Source organism: Salmo trutta, chromosome 16 (assembly GCF_901001165.1).
Source record: "Salmo trutta chromosome 16, fSalTru1.1, whole genome shotgun sequence".
NCBI lineage: Eukaryota > Metazoa > Chordata > Actinopteri > Salmoniformes > Salmonidae > Salmo > Salmo trutta.
In genome coordinates, this window is record NC_042972.1 from 61,243,816 (window position 1) to 61,264,958 (window position 21,143).

Genomic DNA, 21,143 nt, shown 5'->3' on the forward strand with positions numbered 1-21,143 from the left:
AACGTTCTACTTTTAGACTCGGACAAAACAGAGATGCTTGTTCTAGGTCCCAAGAAACAAAGAGATCTTCTGTTCAATCTGACAATTAATCTGGATGGTTGTACAGTCGTCTCAAATAAAACTGTGAAGGACCTCGGTGTTACTCTGGACCCTGATCTCTCTTTTGAAGAACATATCAAGACTGTTTCAAGGACAGCTTTTTTCCATCTACGTAACATTGCAAAAATCAGAAACTTTCTGTCCAAAAATGACGCAGAAAAATTAATCCATGCTTTTGTTACTTCTAGGCTGGACTACTGCAATGCTCTACTTTCCGGCTACCCGGATAAAGCACTAAAACTTCAATTAGTGCTAAATACGGCTGCTAGAATCCTGACTAGAACCAAAACATTTGATCATATTACTCCAGTGCTAGCCTCCCTACACTGGCTTCCTGTTAAGGCAAGGGCTGATTTCAAGGTTTTACTGCTAACCTACAAAGCATTACATGGGCTTGCTCCTACCTATCTTTCCGATTTGGTCCTGCCGTACATACCTATACGTACGCTACGGTCACAAGACGCAGGCCTCCTAATTGTCCCTAGAATTTCTAAGCAAACGGCTGGAGGTAGGGCTTTCTCCTATAGAGCTCCATTTTTATGGAATGGTCTGCCTACCCATGTGAGAGACGCAGACTCAGTCTCAACCTTTCAGTCTTTACTGAAGACTTATCTCTTCAGTAGGTCCTATGATTAAGTGTAGTCTGGCCCAGGAGTGTGAAGGTGAACGGAAAGGCTGGAGCAACGAACCGCCCTTGCTGTCTCTGCCTTGCCGGTTCCCCTCTTTCCACTGGGATTCTCTGCCTCTAACCCTATTACAGGGGCTGAGTCACTGACTTACTGGTGTTCTTCCATGCCGTCCATGGGAGGGGTGAGTCACTTGAGTGGGTTGAGTCACTGACGTGGTCTTCCTGTCTGGGTTGGCGCCCCCCCCTTGGGTTGTGCCATGGCGGAGATTTTTGTGGGCTATACTCGGCCTTGTCTTTGGACGGTAAGTTGGTGGTTGTAGACATCCCTCTAGTGGTGTGGGGGCTGTGCTTTGGCAAAGTGGGTGGGGTTATATCCTGCCTGTTTGGCCCTGTCCGGGGGTATCATCGGATGGGGCCACAGTGTCTTCTGATCCCTCCTGTCTCAGCCTCCAGTATTTATGCTGCACTAGTTTATGTGCCGGGTGGCTAGGGTCAGTCTGTTTCATCTGGAGTATTCTCTTGTCTTATCCGGTGTCCTGTGTGAATTTAAATATGCTCTCTCTAATTCTCTCTTTCTTTCTTTCTCTCGGAGGACCTGAGCCCTAGGACCATGCCTCGGGACTACCTGGCATGATGACTCCTTGCTGTCCCCAGTCCACCTGGCCATGCTGCTGCTCCAGTTTCAACTGTTCTGAACCCTGACCTGTTCACCGGACGTGCTTGTTGCACCCTCGACAACTACAATGATTATTATTATTTGACCATGCTGGTCATTTATGAACATTTTAACATCTTGACCATGTTCTGTTATAATATCCACCCGGCACAGCCAGAAGAGGACTGGCCACCCCTCATAGCCTGGTTCCTCTCTAGGTTTCTTCCTAGGTTTTTGGCCTTTCTAGGGAGTTTTTCCTAGCCACCGTGCCTCTTTCACATGCATTGCTTGCTGTTTGGGGTTTTAGGCTGGGTTTCTGTACAGCACTTTGAGATTTCAGCTGATATACGAAGGGCTATATAAATAAATTTGATTTGAGTTTGATTTGGTTCCTTCTTTAAAAGTTGTGAGCTTACACCGCGGGACTTTAGAGGTAACCAGCGTCACCGCTTCATTGCTCCAGACCACCACAAGTGGGAGTTAGAGCACTCATTATGCATTTAGGTCCCAAGGTTTTTATATTACCAATCATATCAAATTTGATGCGAGCCACCCAGCCCTGGTGACTTTCTTCAGCAAAGATGGCTGACAAAACATTACGGGGGAAGCAAATGTAAGTAATTATAACGTCATAACGAGTCAAGAAAAAATTTACAATTGAGAGGAATATGTTAATTAATGTAAAGACAAACGATAGCATTTTTTCCCCATACAGTTAATTTACAAAAATCGCTATTTAGCAAGTTAGCTGACTAGCTAACATTAGCCAGCTGGTTTAATGACATGAGTATGACATTGTAATTTGTTTTGTTTAATGTTTTAGGGACTTCTGAGAAAACCAGCAAACCCAGGCTGTCGTCCTGGGAAACAGTGGATGTAAAGAATCTAGCTAGCTAAAGCACTTACTGCAAATTAAATGTACAATTGTGTAAGCTTGCCTTGCCGTGCAATGCATCTGAAGTAACATAGATAGCTAACTATTTACTTGCTTATTGTGTAGTGGAGGATAAAAATAACTGTATGCCTATGGATGTGTAGCTAGCTACAGTATGTAGCCGATCTGTGTATGGACCCTAAAACGTTAGGTTCTGAACTAATATTCATACCAAATCTATGAACCTCAGCTATCATAGTTGTTGTATCAACTTCAAGTCTGAATGGCATTAATGAAGCCTATGAATTGAGTAGAATATAATAACTTTATTGTGCCAAGGATGCAAGTCCTATATACATGTACTGTAGTTATTTCCACGCATGAGATTCCCACATTGTAGCCTGTACATTAAATATATATATATTCACTGATCATGTACTCTTCCTTGGCAAATAAAAGGTGCGGTTCAGGTATGAAACATATCAAACTCCATTATTTAAATGATGCTGTGTCTGCAGGCATGTATTACAATTATACACTTCAACAGTGTTTACCACTCCTGGGACATTAATGATTACACATTGTAACTATGCAATAGAGTAGAAACATGATTTAAGTAAAAGCTGATTTGTAATCCATATATACAGAAATAAAAATCTAACTCCCTTCATCTGCATTAATCTGAGGACACAGGATAGTATTTCAACGAGATACTTAATTTCAACCAGTGGAGAACGTGAAATGCGTTATTGAAAGAAGTTCATTATCCAGGTGTTATAAATACATAATACATGCATTATAATTATGATAACTGTAATATTATATAATAAATACAAATTCAATTTGTACTTCAATGCACATATGGTGTACATTATAAAACGAGGAAAAAAGACGAGGTATAGAAGACAGAAAGGGAAAGAGGTAGGAACAGAGGCAGACAGCATATGATTAATGAATTACAGTGCTACCCTAATATTCTCTCAGTTCATCACAATTACAGTGTCTCTAGTGGTGTCTCCTAACCAGCCTTGGGCCCCCAGTTGGCCGGAAGGTTATCTTAAGAGCGGGTGAGGTTGCGATGACGGGACTGGCTTCCTCTTTCACATCAAAACATACCTACCTGCAGACGAGAGACAGATGGATAGAGAGAGAGCATGATTAAGCCTTGTTTTATTATTCTAACACGGTCAGTCATCATAATCATCAGGAAGTGAAATGCAAAACTGACCTTGGATCATTAACTCTGGGACTACTACATCTATCTGTATTTCAATGTAAAGCATCTCTTTAATAATACCTGTTGACCCAACCAAGTGACCTCTCACCTATGATCATGCTGTGCCCTCTGTGTCAGCCAGTTCAGATGCGGGAGGGGTTCACCAACACATCTGATATAACCTAGAGGATTTAGGGAGAAGGGAGAGAGGGATGAAGTGAAGGAGAGAGACTGTTTTAGTGTGTTTGTGGTCTCACCTGGTGTCCACACCAAGTGGCTACAGAGTACTTTATGCTGAAAAACAGACACATGAGGACAAACAATAGAAGATAATGTCATTATTAGACAAATACCACTTGAAGCTTGATGATGACTTGAATCAGCTGTGTAGTGCTAAGGCAAAAACAAAATGTCCACAGACAGGTGTTTGGAGCATTCTGGTATGCCACAGCTGGTGAGATGTGAGGTCGCCTCTGAACTTGAAGGGTGATTATTCCAACTCTCCGTGAAATGCTGCAGATCTGCCCGCAGACGAGGTAGGAACACATATCTCACACTGAGGAGGTGGATAGAATTCGACAGGTCAAGGTATCCTTCTTCCTCCAACCTGTGCATGTGAGACAGGTTCCATGTACAACAAGACAGGCAGAGAGGAAGAGAGAAAAAGAACACAGAACAGTTTAATTACCTCTGGTTATGGACACTTTTGCCAGCAATAAAGCTTCCACGACCTGTTCCTCGGACAGTGAACATCTGGCAATATCTACATTTTCGACCCCTTGATCAGCTTGCACTCTGAAAGTAAAGAAAACAGCTTATTTTTTGTAGATATGAAAACAATAACTGAGACATGACTGATCAATCTAAAGCAGCAGATGTCATTTTCAGGATACATCAATACAGCACAGAAAGCTTAACACCAGACTGGTATTGTGGTTGTTCATTAGGTGATGGGAAATATGCAATATGTATACAAAATAATATACTTACATGTATCCTGAAAAAAAGCACTGAAATTAAAAGTGAAATGTTTAACTTCTTTTGGCTCAAATCCCGTTAACGGGATCGATTTGACAACAGCCAGTGAAATTGCAGGGCGCCAAATTCAAAACAACAGAAATCTCATAATTAAAATTCCTCAAACATACAAGTATTATACACCATTTTAAAGATAAACTTCTTGTTAATCCAACCACAGTGTCCGATTTCAAAAAGGCTTTACGGCGAAAGCATACCATGCGATTATATTAGGTCAGCACCTAGTCACAAAAAAGAGCCATTTTCCAGCCAAAGAGAGGAGTCACAAAAAACAGAAAGAGATAAAATGAATCACTAACCTTTGATCTTCATCAGATGACACTCATAGGACTTCATGTTATACAATACATGTATGTTTTGTTCGATAAAGTTCATATTTATATCCAAAAATCTCAGTTTACATTGGCACGTTATGTTCAGTAATGTTTTGCCTCCAAAACATCTGGTGAATTTGCAGAGAGCCACATCAATTTACAGAAATACTCATCATAAACTTTGATGAAAGATACAAGTGTTGTACATAGGATTAGAGATAAACTTCTCCTTAATGCAACCGCTGTGCCAGATTTAAAAAAAACTTTACGGCGAAAGCACACCATGCGATAGTCTGAGTACAGCGCTCAGCCACCAAAACAAGCCATACAGATACCCGCCAAGTTGTGGAGTCAACAAGTCAGAAATAGCGTTATAAATATTCACTTACCTTTGATGATCTTCATCGGAATGTACTCCCAGGGATCCCAGTTCCACAATAAATGTTTGTTTTGTTCGATAAAGTTCATCTTTATGTCCAAATACCTCCTTTTTGTTTGCGCGTTTAGTTCACTAATCCAAATGCACAAAGCGCAGGCGCTAAGTCCAGACGAAAAGTAAAAAAAGTTCCATTGAAGTTCGTAGAAACATGTCAAACAATGTATATATTCAATCTTTACGATGTTTTTATCATAAATCTTCAATAATATACCAAACGGACAATTCCGTTGTCATTAGAAAGGAAACGGAGCTCATAAACAACTCATAGCTTTCAGCTGAGGCACTTACTGTGAGTGGTCTTATTCTCTCCCCTTTCACAATAGAAACAACTTTCTTAAGACTGTTGACATCTAGTGGAAGCATTAAGAAGTGCAATCTGACCCCATTTACACTGTATATTGGATAGGCTATCATCACTTGAAAAACTACCAACCTCAGATTTCTCACTTCCTGGTTGGATTTTTCTCAGGTTTTCGCCTGCCATATGAGTTCTGTTATGCTCACAGACATCATTCAAACAGTTTTAGAAACTTTAGAGTGTTTTCTATCCAAATCTACTAATAATGTGCATATCCTAGCTTCTGGGCCTGAGTAGCAGGCAGTTTACTCTGGGCACGCTTTTCATCCGGACGTGAAAATACTGCCCCCTTGCATAACAGGTTAACCTCTTACATCTAGATGTTCCGCTAGCGGAACACATGCTCCAATATCCAATGATGGGCGTGGCGCAAAATACAAACTCCTCTAAAATCCGAAAACTTCCATTTTTCAAACATATGACTATTTTACAGCATTTTAAAGACAAGACTCTCGTTAACCTCTACGGGCTAGGGGGCAGTATTGAGAATTTTGGAAAAAATATGTGCCCATTTTTAACTGCCTCCTACACCAACTCAGAAGCTAGAATATGCATATTATTGTTCAGGTTTGGATAGAAAACACCCTAAAGTTTCTAAAACGGTTTGAATGGTGTCTGTGAGTATAACAGAACTCCTATGGCAGGCAAAAACCTGAGAAGGTTTCATGCAGGAAGTACCCTGTCTGACAAGGTGTTGTTGTTCTTGCTTCTGTTTATTGAAGAGTCAGGATCTTAGCTGTAACGTGACAATTCCTAGGGCTCCAATAGGCTCTCAGAACCCGGGAAAAACCTGAACGATGACGAGGCAGCCTCAGGCTGAAACACAGAATCCCCTTTTCCAAGTGGCCCATCAGAGGACAATGGAATTAGGCGCGTGCCCGATTCGACCCCGTGCAGTATTTTCCTTCGGCTGTTTAGCTAATTGCAGATTCCCGGTCTGAATATTATCGCTTTTCTACGAGATAAATTGCATAAAAATTGATTTTAAACAGCGGTTGACATGCTTCGAAGTACGGTAATGGAATATTTAGAATTTTTTTGTCACGTTCTGCGCCATGTGCGCGACCGTGATTTACCATTCTGATAGTGTCTAGAACGCACGAACAAAACGTCGCTGATGGAACATAACGATGGATTATTTGGGACCAAACCTACATTTGTTATTGAAGTAGAAGTCCTGGGAGTGCATTCTGACGAAGAACAGGAAAGGTAAGACCATTTTTCTTATAGGAAATGTGATTTTGGTGAAGGCTAAACTGGGTGGGTGTCTAAATAGCTAACCCGTGATGGCTGGGCTATGTACTTAGCACATTTTGCAATATTCTTCATCCGAAAAGCTATTTTAAAATCGGACATATCGAGTGCATAGAGGAGTAATGTATCTATAATTCTTAAAGTAATTGTTATGCTTTTTGTGAAATGCAGCACTAACCTTTGATGATCTTCATCAGATGACAACCCTAGGACATTATGTTATACAATGCATGCATGTTTTGTTCAATCAAGTTCATATTTATATCAAAAACCAGCTTTTTTACATTAGCATGTGACGTTCAGAACTAGCATACCCCCCGCAAACCTCCGGTGAATTTACTAAATTACTCACGATAAACGTTCACAAAAAACGCAACAATTATTTTAAGAATTATAGATACAGAACTCCTCTATGCACTCGATATGTCCGATTTTAAAATAGCTTTTTGGTGAAAGCACATTTTACAATATTCTCAGTAGATAGCCCGGCATCACAGGGCTAGCTATTTAGACACCCAGCAAGTTTAGCCTTCACCAAACTCCGATTTACTTTTAGAAAAGTTTGATTACCTTTGATGTTCTTCGTCAGAATGCACTCCCAGGACTTCTACTTCAATAACAAATGTTGGTTTGGTCCCAAATAATCCATAGTTATATCCAAATATCCTCTGTTTTGTTCGTGCTCACGTATTTCCAATCCCTTTGTTGCCAGGCAGTCCACTCAGTTACTGAGCTCCTATTATCTGCCCAGTAACAGGAGAAGGCTCAAACCACTTTCTGAAGGCTGTTGACAGCCAATGGAAGCCTTAGGAAGTGCAACGTAGCCCCACAGATACTGTAGTTTCGAAAGGGACTAGAAATAAGAACTACAATTCTCAGATCCTCCACTTCCTGGTTGACTTTTTCTCAGGTTTTTGCCTGCCATATGAGTTCTGTTATACTCACAGACACCATTCAAACAGTTTTAGAAACTTCAGAGTGTTTTCTATATAAAAATACCATAAAGATTTATTTTAAACAGCGTTTGACATGCTTCTAAGTACGGTAATGGAACATTTTGACTTTTCATCTCTGGTACCGCGCTCGCGCGTTATGCCTGTGAATAGTGCTCTGAACAAACAAACAAACAAAACGGAGGTATTTGGACATAAATATGTATTATTTCGAACAAAAACAACATTTCTTGTGGAAGAAGCAGGCCTGGGAGTGCGTTCTGACGAAGATCAGCAAAGGTAAGATAATATTTCTAATACTAATTCTGAGTTTAGGTTGCGCCGAACTTGGCGGGTGTCTGTATAGCTCGCTGTGATGGCTGAGCTATGTACTCAGAATATTGAAAAATGTGCTTTCTCCGTAAAGATATTTTCAAATCTGACACAGCGGTTGCATCCAGGAGTAGTCTATTTACATTTACATTTAAGTCATTTAGCAGACGCTCTTATCCAGAGCGTCTTACAAGTTATATAATTCTTTAAATAATTTTTATATATTTTGTCAACGTTTATGATGAGTATTTTTGTAAATTGCTGTGCCCATTCATCGGAAGTTTTGGTGGGAATACATTTTCTGAACATCACGCACCAATGTAAAATGCTGTTTTTGGATATAAATATGAACTTTATCGAACAAAACATACATGTATTGTGTAACATAATGTCCTAGTAGTGTCATCTGATGAAGATCGTCAAAGGTTAGTGCTTCATTTAGCTGTGTTTTGGGTTTTATTGACACATATCCTTGCTTGGAAAATGGATGTGTGATTATTTTTGTCTATGTACTCTCCAAACATAATCTAATGTTTTGCTTTCGCTGTAAAGCCTTTTTGAAAACGGACAATGTGGTTACATCAAGGAGAAGTGTATCTTTAAAATGGTGTAAAATAGTTGTATGTTTGAGAAAGTTGAATTATGACATTGTTGTTTTTGAATTTGCCGCCCTGATATTTCACTGGCTGTGTCCCGCAGGTGGGACGCTAGGTCCCACGTAGCCCTGAGAAGTTAAACTGTCTTTAATAACACAACTCACACAACTGTGACTTACAGTACGTGAATGTAATGAGTTGACTGTCCATGATGGCCAGAGGTAGGTAATGTGTAGCTCTGGTCCAGGGCGTTAGGTACAGCTTGCAGACACTGAGCCTTCCTTCAGCAAGCCGTACATAATGCCCTGGACCAGAGCTAGGTTATGTGATGAATGACTTACAGACTGTTCCACATGATAGGAGGGGGTAAGAAGCAAGTCCCAGTAGGAGACGGAGATCGTCCAGAAGAAGAAGAGGTGTCCATCTCCTCAGAGACTGTAGTAAAGGTCTACAAGTTAAATTTTTGGAAAATAAAGAGATGCCTTCGTTCAGCAACAATGTGTGTTTCTATGTTTCTGTCACTAGATGGGGCCATTGTACACAACATTTACTCACCAGGTCAGTGAATTCAGAAATAGTCTACACACTACAGTACTCAAGCTCTAGCCTACAACCCATCATGCATCAGCACAAGTAATATAATAATACCTCATCACAACTGCATAATCACAGTACACCTGGATTGTGTTCACAAAGTGTTTCAGGGTAGGAGTCTAGGATCTAGGATCAGGTCCCCCCCGTCCATCAAAACTTGTTTAATATGATTCAAAAAACAAAAGCGATTATTGATCACCACTCCTATGAGACTTTGTGAATATGAGCCTGTGTGAAAGAACCTTTCTGGCATATGCTGGCTAGACAGTACACAGACAGACAGATAGTCCGACAGACAGACAGGTCAGTCAGCAAGACAGACAGACAGACAGAGAGTAGATACAGATGGAGTAATTGATAGCAACAGAAATTACAAAGCTATAATAAATAACTGGATTTTATAAGGCTAGCTATATAATGACAGAAAGAAAAAATATTTCAAATACATTAACGTTCACATGTGTTAATTATCTTACCATGACAGAATTACAGGCTAAGTAGGCTAGCGGTTCGTTAATGTATTGTAAACTTGGGTAAATATTTGACTCACCTCAAATCACACTTGTCAAAGCGCAGTTTTAGTGTGGAACCGAATAATATCTTTGGCATTAACTTTCTCTGGTCTGGAGCTGTATTGTTGCGTCATTTGAAACGCTTGAGCGTCATAATCGGTTCACCGCGCCTGCTTGATTGACAGCTAGGGGTTCTCCTGCGCATCAGTGTCCAAAAGTCGATATTGTTGAGCTACTCATAATTGATAAAGACATTTATAACCATTTTCACTTGACTTTTATTTTGTGTATTTTTGCCTAAGGTTATTTGGTAGTCTATGTTGTGTGATTTCTCTTTGTATGGACCTAAAGTTCAATGAAATACAAACAGCAACCATAGCCTACAAACATTTCCCACACAAATACAAATGTGGGTGTTTAGTGAGTACACAAAATAATAACAGGACAGCCATAACTGTACAAACAAACATACAATCACAACTCTGATGCACCTGTCCAGGTCGAACTGTTCAGTATGTCACCATCACCAACTGCTGGACTACACCTGTTCCCCAGGGTACAAGAATCCAGTTGATCCGTTTTCAATTGACCACCGTTACCTCAAGAACCACCTATTCCAATGAATTATAACCTCTTATTAGTTTGTCCCTGTGACAGTCAAATCCCAACCCCTAACCGCCTGCCTGTTGAGTGTGGTGCTCTCTTTGGATCTAATCTCTCCGCTGTAGTAGTGATGGGCTTTCTGAGTCTTATCGGTGAGCCGGCACATTTGGCTCATAAACGGATCTTTCTTCAAAATGCTTAAAATCAATCTAGAACAATCAAAACTGTAAATATTCAATGTAAAAGCCAAAAGGTAGGCTACCATTAAATCAGATCGTGAAATGAGCGTTAAAAAAAAGAAAAATTTGTTTTAAAGCATGAAATAAATCCTCGTGGACCAGATTGACCCGCTCTCCCCACTATGTATTGTTTCTGCAGTGAGGATTCACCCCCTTTAGACAATGATGTTGTAATTTATCTGCAGAAAAACGTTGATCTGAGCTCAACAAGCAGTAGTAGCAGTATGCAAATCAGAGAGCCAGATGAATGGATCTTTCACCGATGCATTTCGGTTCCCGACGTTCAACAAAAAGATCCGTTCAAAAAGAGCCGTTTGTTCGTGAATGACACATCACCACACTGTAGTTCTCCACCATTGCGTATCGTGAGCTGGAGGAGCGTTCGTCCAACCTCTCATCCAAGTAAATTGCAGCGGCGCATCATGCATCCACTGAATGTCCCAAGGGAGGGAGGATAGTTACCGATGCAACAAGCGTTTGGGGAGCACATTCATTGAAACGCAATGAGTGTTTTTAAATTGTTGAGGGACTCTTGCTCCAGGGGAAATCTCAGCAGCGATGTCTCTGCTGTGTGTCAGAGGTGGGATATTTACCTTCTTTACTATGCTTATTATACTGTACATATCTGTCACATTAATCACATTGCACTCAGGAAAGTTGTCTGTAGGCTATTGGGGAGACGCGCATAGCCCGTTGAGTTGTCATGTTCCAGTCCAAACATGACCTGGGATGTGAGAAGGGAGCTATTCTATAACACATGTAGATGACATGTTGTCTTTATATGTAGATTATATTTTGGTTTTATATTTCATATTTGATTGATGATTAGGCCTTTGACTTTTGATTCCACTTTGGCTACCTTGCACCATATTGTCCTCTCTTGCTATATCTTACACTTTATGCCCTTGTGCAGATCTTCTCTCTAAACAATAGTAATGATAGTGTGAATGAGTTGAGTAAACTACACTGTTGTTAGTGTAACAGATGTTAATCTTACTCTCCTTGCATTGTGTTTTGTCCTAATAAATCACCACAGCCAGTGGTCCCAGTTGAGCATTAGTTATTAAATAGGAAACTGCACGTTAGTTGTGCAGGGCCTAATGATGTTGATGGCTGTCGATGGTAAAATCCCTTGCATCACATTTTCATACTGGGTGAACAAAATACAAAAATACAATACAAAAAATAACATGTGTAAATACCTGTTGTTAAATGGTTAACAGCGCGTTTGTTGTGCAGGGCTTAATGATGTTGATGGCTGTCGATGGTAAAATCTGTAGCATGAAAACAACTGTGTTAGCAGTGAGCTCATGTGACCATTACATCGGTGCATGCTAGCTAACACACATATTTACAGCAATCATATACCAAAGTACATCCCAGAAAGCCCCTCAATCCCTAACAGGTACCATATACCCACACATGTATAAATCACCAACGTACAGCAAACTTGTACACATTGTAAAATATAAAAATATAAAATAGTATTCACAACGTCACCTACCCCTTGCATCACATTTTCAGACTGGGAAGACATGACGTTCCCGATCTCCCCCTGTCTGCAAGCGGGCCAATCACATCGCGCCTTATTGTCATCAGAGTTGAACCAACCAATAAGAATGCTTGAACATTAAATTCGCCTTTCTTTAGAGGCAAGTGGAAACATAACGAACCCTGGAAAAGGCGCGCAAGATGGCGGTCAATGCAGATCATTTGTTTTGGTAGCTGAAGGAATTATTGGATTTCTTTACCCAATTATGACCATTGGATTATTTCTACGGTCAGAAAACGCTGCATGTATATGGTTTAGTTTATTTACCAAAGTAATTGATTACTTTCTGCAAGTTATTCACCTCTAAAACGAAGTTTGCGACAACAGTATCTGATATGCTAGCTAGCTCAAAAACTAGCTTGTCGAACGTACATGGAAACTGCCACGACCAGAACCAAAAGGAAAGAAATGGAGAGGTCGTCAGATGGACAATTAACCACAAAAGATAGTATGGTTTTTATGATTTCATGGAAGATTTTTTGCCCATAAAATGAAGTGGGCAGAGAACAAACCCCTTTTCACATTATTTAAGATGGATTTGAAATATTATTTTGAAATGATCAGTAAATGTAAAAACAAAAAAGCAATACGCACCATAAAAGTATTTAACAAATTGAAAATTAATCTTGATATGTAGTAATAATAATGTCTAATATGTTTTGTACTCTTGTTTGTATATTTATTTTTTGTTGTTGTATTTGTTGTGTTCATAATAATAATTTAAAAAAACATAACCAACCCTGTTACATTAGCTTCTCAGTCTGTACTGTACTGTCCCTGGAAGACCCTCCACATAGTTCACCTAGATCCAGTCCACTTTGTACCGCTGGTCAACTAATCATCCATACCTCTGTTCACAGGAGCATGTGGAATTTGGTGTCAAATGAAATCTAAGAGTCTATATTTTGGGGAAATGTGTTTCTAGATACATTTTTCAACCAGTGAAGGCTTTGATTTCTGGGTAAACATGGAAAAGGGATATTAGAAAACATCTTCCAGAAAAAGTCTTAAAAGGTCCAATATCAGAACTACATAAAAACAGAATCATGTTGACGTAAAGACCCCTGACTACTAATATCAACACTTACATTTGGGTTTGGAGAAAGAGTTAACCTTCTTTAAGTTTCAGAAATATTCCCTTGTGCCTTATAATTCCGTTACCAAAAACCCACATAACTTATATTAGATATTAGATATTTTCACATTTTTCTTTGTGGAGAGGGAGGATAATGAAAGTTCACAGAAGTAACAAGTAATGGTAGAGCTAACAATTAGTTCTAGTGATTTTTCTGATGTATATTTTGTTTGTGAATTATTAAGTGATTTATTACCAAAAAATCTGTAACAGAATTACTGCAACTAATTGGCTAAAATGGGATATCATAATAGTCACAAACCACAATTGGGTCACCTGGTACTGTCCTCCCTTCCGCTGGCATACTGTTTAGCTCATAACTGTTTTCTTTCTCCTCTGGTCATCAAACCAAGAGTATGGATCATTTTTCATTGCTTTGGCACAAAATGCATTCAATGACTACATCTTTCAAATTTCATGAATTCTTTTCTCACTCAGACACAACCACCACCAAAACTCTATGTCCCTACAGGCCAATTTGCACATGTTTACTTACTCTTTTCAAAACTGTTAAACTTAAGTTCAAAACCTAACATAACACAAAATTAAATAAGATAGTAATACCATATTGAAATATATTCCAAATTAGACCAACCACAGATGATTCCCATTGTAGCTGAACACCTACCCAATTGTTAGTCTTTCAATTTCATTACCATCTATACAAAAGGGGACATCTTAGGAATAATGCTGTACTGTAATGTAAACATTGACCCAGCCAGATATAGAGAAGTGGCTGACAAAGGAAGAAGAGTGGCTGGGAGAGGGAGAGGAGTACGTACGCGTGGTGGAAGAAGACAGAGGAAGATCAAGAGTTGTAGTCTCAGATGAGATTAGGGCTACTATAATTGACAATGTAATAAATCATGGTCTATCAATGAGAGAGGCTAGTCTGAGAGTGCAGCCAAATCTGCAGCGGTCAACAGTGGCATCTATCGTGAGAAATTTCCGGCAAAACAATAGTAAGATGTGCATTCTGCAAGGGCATCTGACTGAACTGCACATTACAGAAGTAAAGTAAATTGAGCAAAGCCTCCAAACCCATTTGTGTGTAATTTTTGTATTTCTGCATAGGACCAAACAGTTACCCCCCACAGGCGGGAGAGGTAGGATTTTCACTGCTGTGCAGGAAACTGCAACTTTGATATGGTATTCAGAAACAATGGCATAAAACTCACAGATATTCGGGACAGTGTTGGCAGACAACATTACATTTGGATATATTCACAATGTAAGCATGACAACTATTTCTAGAGTCCTGAAACAACATCAAGTCAGGATGAAGCAATTGTAAACTGTCCCCTTTGAGAGGAACTCTGAACGAGTCAAGCAACTCAGGAACCAATATGTCCAGGTAAGAGGACTATAAAATACACAACTGGTTTTGAACAAAACCAAACAGGGCAGATGCACACAATGGCATGTTTTTAGGTATAATGTAAACTACCGTAATAGCCTAACTCTTATGTTGCCTTGTGGATTTATTTTAGAGAGTCATGGAGATTGAAGCCAGGCAAACACCCCACATATTCATCTTTGCGGCGAGGAAGAAATGTGATTGGGAAAAGAGCCACAGTGGATGTCCCGGGCTTTTGCTGTTACACAAACCGATAATTGGGCCTCATTTCATTCCTGGATGACCTCTATGGAAGGGTTGTGCCAGGTGAGGAAAGGGTTTCAGTGAGGCGAAATCGGTCAACGTTTGTAATTGTATGGGACAATGTGGCATTTCACCACTCCCGTGCAGTCACAGAAGGGTTTGCAGCCCATCCCAGGATGGTGTCGATTTTCCTCCCACCTTACTCTACATTCCTCAACCCCATAGAGGAATTATGTTCCTCATGGAGGTGGGAGGCTTATGACCACCATCCACATGATCAAATGTGTATTGCCCAAGATGACATAAGATGTGATGTGGATGAGAACCTGTGGTTAAATGCAGAAGACAGGGTTGACTAGCATTGCTACTGTATCTGTATCGGTAGATGGTGTATATACAAATTCTTGTATTTTTGGAGTCACTCAATGCCATAAAATGCCCTAAAACATATTGAAGCATATTGCATCATGTCTGATTCATTGCTGTAACATATACTGCAGTGAATTCTAAACAATAGAGAGGTGTCATTCTTGTTTTGTAAAATTTGACAAAAGAAAACATTGTGTAATGCTACCTGTTGTTAGTGTTGTTTAGGTGGTTGTTTTATGAGTGACAACGTGTGCTTGTTGGGTGACAACCTTTGTTAGTGTTATGGAAGAATGAGTTGATTTGAGACATGTATGAAGTGTTTTGGTAGTTTTAGTGCATTTTGGATGTGAAATGAACTGCTGTGCCAAGCTGAAAGTTGGTTAGAACTGTGTGAAAAGTTTTGAAAAAGTGACCTAAGTATTGAGAAATGGGTCCTAGCGATTGTAAAAAACTGTAAATAAATTATACCATAGCACATTCAAGGACATTATTGTTGTAGACTATAGGCTACTCCTGTATCTACCTTCTACAATACCGTAGTCAGTGAATGAAGCAGCATACCAATCCACATTTACAATGGTAGGTGTGGTGATGGTAGGGCTGGTAGGTGTGATGATGGTAGGTGTGGTAGGTGTGGGGATGGTAGGTGTAATGATGGTAGGTGTGGTGATGGTAGGTGTGGTGATGGTATGAATAGTAGGTATAATGATGGTAGGTGTGGTGATGGTAAGTGTAGTGATTGTATGTGTAGTGATGGTAGGTGTGGTAGTTGGGGTGATGGTATGTGTGATAGGTGTGATGGTATGTATGATGGTAAGTGTGGTGGTGGTAGGTATGGTAGGTGTGGTGATGGTGGGTGTGATAGGTGTGATGGTAGTTGTGGTTGATAGGTTTGGTAGGTGTGGTGATGAGCATCTTGTTTACATTTTCACATTTTAGGCGTCCAGCTGAGGCCTTGGATGGATCATATTGCAATGAGATGGGCACTGGGGTATGTACAGTTGAAGTCGTAAGTTTACATACACCATAGCCAAATACATTTAAACTCAGGTTTCACAATTCCTGACATTTAATCCAAGTAAAGATTCCCTGTCTTAGGTCAGTTACGATCACCACTTTATTTTAAGAATGTGAAAAGTCTGAATAATAGGACAGAGAATGATTTATTTCAGGTTTTATTTTATTACATACAATCAATTAGTATTTGGTAGCATTGCCTTCAAATTGTTTAACTTGGGTCAAATGTTTCGGGTAGCCTTCCACAAGCTTCCCACAATAAGTTGGGTGAATTTTGTCCCATTCCTCCTGACAGAGCTGGTGTAACTGAGACAGGTTTGTAGGCCTCCTTGCTCGCACACGCTTTTTCAGTTCTGCCCACAAATGTTCTAAAGGATTGAGGTCAGGGCTTTGTGATGGCCAATCAATACCTTGAATTTGTTGTCCTTAAGCCACTCAGCCACAACTTTGGAAGTATGCTTGGGGTCATTGTCCATTTGGAAGACCCATTTGCAGCCAAGCTTTAACTTCCTGACTGATGTCTTGAGTTGTTGCTTCAATATATCCACATAATTTCACTTCCTCATGATTCCATCTATTTTGTGAAGTGCACCAGTCCCTCCTGCAGCAAAGCACCCCCACAACAAGATGCTGCAACCCCCGTGCTTCACGGTTGGGATGGTGTTCTTCGGCTTGCAAGTCTCCCCCTTTTTCCTGCAAACATAACAATGGTCATTATGGCCAAACAGTTCTATTTTTGTTTCATCAGACCAGAGGACATTTCTCCAAAAAGTCTGATCTTTGTCCCCATGTGCAGTTGCAAACCGTAGTCTGGCGTTTTATGGCGGTTTTGGAGCAGTGGCTTCTTCCTTGCTGAGCGGCCTTTCAGGTTATGTCGATATAGGACTCGTTTTGCTATGGATATAGATATTCTTGTACATGTTTCCTCCAGCTACTTCACAAGGTCCTTTGCTGATGTTCTGGGATTGATTTGCACTTTTTGCACACCAAAGTATGTTCATCTCTAGGAGACAGAATGCGTCTCCTTCCTGAGCGGTATGACGGCTGCGTGGTCCCATGGTGTTTATACTTGCATACTATTGTTTGTCCAGATGAACGTGGTACCTTCAGGCATTTGGAAATTGCTCCCAAGGATGAACCAGTCTTGTGGAGGTCTACAATTTTTCTCTGAGGTCTTGGCTGATTTCTTTTGATTTTCCCATGATGTCAAGCAAAGAGGTACTGAGTTTGAAGGTAGGCCTTGAAATATATCCACAGGTATATCTCCAATTGACTCAAATGATGCCAATTAGCCTATCAGAAGCTTCTAAAGCCATGACATAACTTTCTGGAATTTTCCAAGCAGTTTAAAGGCTCATTCAATTAGGTGTATGTAAACTTCTGACCCACTGGAATTGTGATACAGTGAATTATAAGTGAAATGATCTATTTACAATTTCATTCATCAATTATATAAACGATACTATAACACATTCAATGACGTTATTAATGTAGACTATAGGCTACTCTACCTTCTGCAATACCGTAATCATTGAATGAAGCAGCATACCATCCACATTTACAATGGTAGGTGTGGTGATGTTAGGTGTGATAGGTGTGGAGATGGTAGGTATGTTATGTGTAATTATGGTAGGTGTGGTGATGGTAAGTGTAGGGATTGTAGGTGTGGTGATGGTAGGTGTGGTGACGGTAGGTATGGTAGGTGTGGTTATGGTAGATGTGATAATGGTAGGTGATGGCAGGTGTAATGATGGTAGGTGTGGTGAAGTAATTATAGTATGGTATTTGTGGTAATGGTAGGTGTGATAGTTGTGGTGATGGTATGTATGATGGTAGTTAGGTGTGGTAGTTGTGGTAGTTGTGATATGTAGGTTGGTGTAGTAGTTGTGATAGGTAGGTGTGGTAGTTTTGGTAGGTAGGTGTGGTAGGTAGGTTTGGGGATGGTAGGTTTTGTAGGTGTGGTGATGGTGGGTGTGGTAGTTGTGGTAGGTTGGTGTGGTAGTTGTGGTACATAGGTGTGGTAGTTGTGGTAGGTAGGTTTGGTAGTTGTGGTAGGTAGGTGTGGTAGGTAGGTTTGGTAGTTGTGGTAGGTAGGTGTAGTAGTTGTGGTAGGTAGTTGTGGTAGGTAGGTGTGGTAGTTGTGGTAGGTAGTTGTGGTAGGTCAGTTTGGTAGTTGTGGTAGGTGTGGTGATTAGGCTTGGGCGGTATCCAGATTTTCATATTGTCATGCCTTCCTTCTCTCATACCGGGATTTACAGTACTACCAGCATAGCACATGAGGGGATGCTAAAAACACAAGAAAAGCCTGTGGGCATCTATTACCAGAATGCTAACAGATTAGCACAAACTGATAGCAAATTCACTTAGACGTTGTTGGCTAAATGCTAACAACTGAAAACGAACAAACTAATTGCAAAGCCGTGGAGGCTTCTGAGGGGAGGACAGCTCATAATAATGTCTGGAATGAAGTCAATTGAGTGGTATCAAACACATGGAAACCACATCTTTGATGGGTTGATACCACTCCATTGACTCCATTCCAACCATTATTATGAGCCGTCGTCTCCTCAGCAGCTTCCACTGTTGCTAAGAAGGCAAATCCAGCTCATAAAGTTATGTAAGGGATAATCAACGAGGGACTATGTGTTCTATGGTAAATAATGAACACTGTGGAACTGACCTTCCATGGACTTGCATTATTTTCCAGAGAACCCATAAAGCCCTGAGTTTTTAAAGTTGCGGGACACACTATTCAACAGTCAGTGAAATAGCAGAGCGCCAAATTCAAAACAACAACAATCACATAATTCCAATTTCTCAAACATACAACTATTATATCCCATTTTAAAGATACACTTCTCCTTAATCCAACCACATTGTCCGATTTCAAAAAGGCTTTACGGCGAAAGCATAGCATTAGATTATGTTAGCACATCACCTTGACAAGAAAAACCACACAGCCATTTTCCAAGCAAGGAGAGGCGTCACAAAAACCAGAAATACAGCTAAAATGAATCACTTACCTTTGCTGATCTTCATCGGAATGCTCTCCCAGGACTCCCACTTCCACAAGAAATGTTTGTTTTGTTCGATAAGCTCCATATTTATGTCCAAATACCTCATTTTTGTTCGCGCCTTCAGTTGAGTTATCCAAATGCGCTATGCTCGCGCATTTTGTTGAGACAAAAAGTCAAAAAAGTTATACTACAGTTTGTAGAAACATGTCAAATGATATATAGCATAAATCTTTAGGATGTTTTTATCATACATCTTCAATAATATTCCAACCGGACAAATCCTTTGTCTTCAGAAAGGAAAAAGAAATCACCTCCCGCTGACGCATGAATGATCTAATGGCACTCAGCCAGACCTGGTTGAATTAACTGTCATTCACAGTAGAAGCCCTAGAGAAAACAATTTTTCTCAGGGTTTTGCCTGCCATATGAGTTCTGTTATACTCACAGACATCATTCAAACAGTGTTAGAAACTTCAGAGTGGTTCTATCAAAATCTACTAATAATATGCATATCCTACCTTCAGAGCCTAAGTAGCAGGCAGTTTAATTGGGCACGCCTTTCATCCAGACGTCAAAATACTGCCCCCTACCCTAGAGAAAACAAGGCAAGTCAGTTAAGAACAAATTCTTATTTTCAATGACGGCCTAGGAACAGTGGGTTAACTGCCTTGTTCAGGGGCAGAATGACAGATTTGTACCTTGTCAGCTCGGGGATTCGATCTTGCAACTTTTCGGTTACCAGTCCAACGCTCTAACAACTAGGCTACCCTCCGCCCCACTGTTGATTATAGTTGATTTTCCCTTTAATACCATGGCTATAATTTAACACATTTGCCAGTAGAAATGTGTTCAACATCCACTGAAGTAGCTAGCAAGTTTACTAGATAGCTACAGTAGTTGCCTTGGTAACCAAACAAACATACTTGCTAGTTTAGATAACCAAACCATCAGTCCTAGCTTGCTATTATGAAAACCTAATTCAACAATACCAATACTGTTTTCAATTTGACTAAATTTGTAATGTCAAAACGTCCAAACGTAATTGCCGTGGATTGGAAGGAAGAGGTCCATGAACCAATATCAGTTTGTTGTATTCATAAAAGTAATATGGGGTGGAAGCTACTGAAGTTTTAGGGAAACATTTTTCAGGTAAAGTCAATTCAAATTTATTAAAAAAAATTTAAGTAAAAAATATACAAAAGTAATTGACGTTTATTAGTGGGATGAGGTTACTGAACCAATGACAGTTGTTTGTATTCATTAAAGTAACATAGGGTGGAAGCTATTGACGTTTTAAGGAAGTATCTTTAATGTAAAGTCAATTTAAGATGGTAGAATATCACCAAAGTAAAAAAATACAAAGTATTTGCTATTGATTGGAAGGATGAGGTCCCTGAAGCAATCACAGTTCGTTTTACTCATTAATGTCACATGGGCTGGAATCTATTGACAATTTAAAGTATTATTCATGAAAATGTAATTAACATTTGTAAAAAAGTATCCAAAGTCAACAAATACAACACAAATTGCTGTTGATTGGAGGCATGACGTCCCTGAACCAATAACAGTTGGTTGTATTCACGAAAGTCTTATGGGGTGGAAGATATTGATGTTTAAATTAAGATTTGTTTATGTAAAGTGATTTATTTTACATTTTGTAGATTTTATAGAAGTAAAAAAAAATGTAACTAATTGCATTCGAGAGAAGAGGTCTCTTTACCGTGTCAAATTTGTTTGAGATCACTATGTCATGTAGTTGAGAAGGTATT